Here is a 5000-nt window from a genome sequence, read left to right as displayed (position 1 = left end):
AGTTGTTATTTACAGTTTCAATGTGTTGAACTGGAATATGAGCGAAATAAAGAAGATTAACAGGAAAATCCGTTAGCTGCTGACTTGCAAAGAGACGCAGCTCCCAAAGGCAGACACAGATCGTCTTTACTTTCCCAGAGCGTGAGGAGGTCGACGCTTGATCCAATTTGAAATCTCTTACAAAACTACCACAATTGGACTGGCAAAATATCTTGAAACATCTAACGACTGGATGCTAAAGTACGTTGAAAACCACAAGAGACGCTAGAAGCTTCGTTTTATCATGAAGGAGAGCAAAAAATTTAGTAGTGAGCTCATGCATAATAATCAGATTGAACAGCATGATGGAAGTACGACATCTGTGGTTGCAAGAAGCTGAAATCAATGGCAAACCAAAAAAGCTGATAGGTGGGAACAAAAACATTGATTAACCTAATGGTTATAGGTGGGAACAAAAACAAGATTAGCATAATGGGAAAGAAAGAAAGAATTCAACAATGTGAAATCCTCAATAGACAGGAGACATTAGAGGGTTGCTCATGGAAAATCCCCATAAAAATAAAAACATGGGTACCCTGAATTTCAGGGCAGGTGCCTTTTCTTCTTTCCTTTTCTTCAATTACAAGCGTATGTGCAGAGCAGGCCCGTCCACTCTCACCATTCTCGCCACTTTCATCGACATATTGTGTGCAATATGGCAGCAAACATTTCGGACGAAACAACCTTTTTCAGATCAAAGCTCAAAGCTAGCTGCTGCTTCTCTATTTATTCTTCACTCTGATGAAGCTCCTTGTTTCAGATCGGTTTTATTATCAAATATTATTAATATTTTTACGTATTTTGTATACCATATAACACTGGAAGCAGAAACAGCTGTTAGATTGGATGCAGTCTATTTGCATTGAATTAATAAATAATAACTGATGTAAGTCAATTATTGTTAATCAGTACTTTGGCATTTTCTGTTTTCTTTAAATTTATATGTGTATATATATATATATATATATATATATATATATATATATATATATATATATATATATATATATATATATATATATATATATATATATATATATATGTATATATATATGTATACACGACGGGTTTCAGTTTACGTCAACCAAATCCACTCACAAGGTTTTGGTCGGCCCGAGTCTATAATAGAAGACACTTGCGCAAAGTGGGACTAAAACCGAAACTATCTACATCTCTGAGAAGCAAGCTTCTTACCACACAGCCACGCCAAGGAGAGAAAAAGAGAGCAATTTCATATTCTAGATATTTTTTCATCAGAACCATTCGTCTTCCCTTTTAAAGAAGCAATCCATTTCTATCTTTGTAGCGAGTAATTATCCCTGTATCATGTCGTATCTTCTGCATATTTGGAGCAGATCGTTTGTGTTCAATATGGCAGCGAACATTTCGGACGAAACAACCGTATTCAGATCAAAGCTCAAAGCTTGTTGCTCATTCTCTGTCAGCTCGATGATACCAAATTCTGCTTATTCCATAACATGTATTCGATACGTTATCTCCAGTTTCTACACCCAAATATTAATGCCTGTTTATACATACATATATATATAATCATTATATACATATATATGGATGGACGGATGGATGGATGTATAGATATGCGTGCACACAAACACACACATACATACAAACACACACAGCTTTAGGCACAGACACGTTTTCTAAAAAAAATTGTCTGTGCGGAGTTCCAATTTTCATAATTGATAATGGTTGCCGCTGTTTTGTCCAATCATAGACACACAAACACACACGCGCGCGCACGCACACATGTATACATACATGCATTCATACAACCTCTTGCATGTGTTAATACACCCCCCCCCCCAACAAACACATAAATACTCGCACACTAACATCTATGTGACACAGATATATATAAAGATGCCTGCCCACAGACACACATATGTATGAACAGAAACACAAATCAGACAGCTGCACACAAGCAGGTATATTATATATGATTACGTGTAATGTGTGTATGTATATGTAACTATAGGTGTGTGTCTGTGTGTGTGTGTGTGTGTGTGTGTCTGTGTACGAATGTATGTATGCATGTGCATATGTGAATGAGTGAGTGCATAAATGCTACACGAGTATATACGCCAGGTTGTATATCCATTTGTGTATATGTATATATATATATATATATGTATATTTATGTATATGTACACATACATATTTATACATATGTACATACATATATACACATATATATACATATATGTGTATGTATATATATGTGTGTGTGTGTATATATATATACATATATATATATATATATATATATATATATATATATATATATATATATATATATATATATATATATATACATATATATATATATATATATATATATATACATATATGTATGTATATATATATATATATGTATGCATGTATGTATGGATATGTGTATACATACATAGGGTCAAAATTAACAACGAGAATAACAACAAAGACGTGGTATAATTATTAGTTTTGACTCTCAATGAGTGAGATTAAAAAAAAGTAGAAGTGTCTTTGATGTTTCGCGCTTAAGCTCTTTGTCATGAAACTAGCTTGTTAGAAGAATGAAATAATGTCTTTATATATATATATATATATATATATATACAGAGAGAGAGAGAGAGAGAAATACATGCATACATGCATATAGCTCACATGCACACAATGAGTAAGAGAGAGAGAGAGACAGAGAGAGAGGGTGGGGGAGACTGTGTTCAGATCTGGTGATCACAGTAATCCATAAATAAGAAGGAACTTAATATTTAAAAGCAAAGTATTTTATAATTGGATTTTATTCATATTCTTTCAACACGGTTACGATGCTTCAGGAAAGCGTGTATCATTTAAGATTCATCAGAAAATAGATATTATCTCGTCTTTGATAATATAATGTTAAGCGAATATACGTTTTATTATGATAACCTGACCATGTTCTAAGAATGGGAATATATTTAATTATATATATATATGTATATATATATATGTATATATATATATGTATGTATGTATGTATGTATGTATGTATGGGCTTGTGTGTGTGCGTGTGCGTGTGTAAAATTCTATTTGTCCATAGTCTTACAGCATGGACGTAATATTTCAGCAGCGCATACATACTCCAAGTTTTATGTGTGTATATGTATGCTTATGTTGCTGTATGTGTGTGTCTGATCAAATGAATGTGTACTTGCGTGTGTGATGGAACATATATAACCTCAACATATATATATATATATATATATATATATATATATATATATATATATATATAAGTATATTATTTTCATATATGCATGCACGCATGACGTATATCATGCAGGACACAGACATACATGTGAAACTATCATTTATCTTCTATCTTTTACTTGTTTCAGTCATTAGACTGCGGCCATACTGGAGCACCATCTTGAAGAATTTTTAGTCGAATGAATCGGTCACAGTACTTCTTTTTGTTTAAACCATGTCCTTATTCTATCGGTCACTTTTCCCTAACCGCTAAGTTACGGGGACGTAAATACATATATATATATATATATACGACGGGATTCTTTCAGTTCTTTCTACTAAATTCAATCACAAGGCTTTGGTTGGCTCGTGGCTACTGTAGAAGACACTTGCCCAAGGCGTCACGCAATGAGACTGAACCCGGAACGATGTGATTGGGAAGCAAACTTCTTACAAAACGATCGTAGGTTATAAATACAAGTGCAACGACACACACACACGCACGCACACACACACACACACACACACACACACACATAATACATACATACATAGCTAGCTAGCTAGCTAGCTAGCTAGCTAGCTAGCTAGATAGATAGATAGATAGATAGATAGATAGATAGATAGATAGATAGATAGATAGATAGATAGATAGATAGATAGATAGATAGATAGATAGATAGATAGATCGGGCTTCCGCGCTAAGGCAGTGGTTGACTCGACGCTATAATAGAAGGCATTGTCCAAGATGCTGACCATGGGATCGAACCTCAGACCACATGCAAGGAGAGCAAGCTGGAAGCTTTTCAGTCACGAAGCCACGCTCGTGCATAGGCGCAAGCTTGACTGCACAGTAAAAAGTAAAATAAAATAAAATAAAATAAAATATAAATTGCTGCCAGAAAACAAATTGTTTAGAAGAGCAAAAGGAAATGGAAACCACTATCTGGCGAAAATGTTATCTTCTCGGTTGATTCCTGAAGTCTTTCCCTCAGTTTCACATCACTGATGATATCTCAGAATAGCAACGGAAACGCTCACTGAAGATTATTGCTTACAACAAAGAAAAAAACATGGGGATAGCGTTTACGATGACGTGGGATTGTCCTTACGCCCAGCCATCGTCTAAATATGTTTGGACAGTTCATTGTTTTTCTCAGTGAGTAAGTCATTTCATGATATTACTGGAAGAGTCAACAAACAAGTATTCAAGTATTCAGTATTGTCGCTTCACCTGCTAATTTGTTGTTGTTGGCACTCTGTCGCTTACGACGTCGAGGGTTCCAGTTGATCCGATCAACGGAACAGCCTGCTCGTGAAATTAACGTGCAAGTGGCTGAGCACTCCACAGACACGTGTACTCTTAACGTAGTTCTCGGGGATATTCAGCGTGACATAGAGTGTGACAAGGCTGGCCCTTTGAAATACAGGCTCAACAGAAACAGGAAGTAAGAGTGAGAGAAAGTTGTGGTGGAAGAGTACAGCAGGGTTCGCCACCATCCCCTGCCGGAGCCTCGTTAAGCTTTAGGTGTTTTTCGCTCAATAAACACTCACAACGCCCGGTCTGAGAATCAAAACCGCGATCCTATGACCGCGAGTCCGCTGCCCTAACCACTGGGCCATTGCGCCTCCTCACCTGCTAGTAATAGTAATCAAATTTTCCCAAAAGACATGCTCTGTCGTTTTAAAAATAATGGTTTCAAGTTTTGGCGCATGGCCAGCAAGTTTGT

Source organism: Octopus bimaculoides, chromosome 22 (genome assembly GCF_046866305.1).
Source record: "Octopus bimaculoides isolate indiv1 chromosome 22, ASM4686630v1, whole genome shotgun sequence".
In the NCBI taxonomy this organism is placed as follows: Eukaryota; Metazoa; Mollusca; class Cephalopoda; order Octopoda; family Octopodidae; genus Octopus; species Octopus bimaculoides.
The sequence above is the reverse complement of the archived record's forward strand: the minus strand, read 5'-3'. Positions refer to the sequence as shown.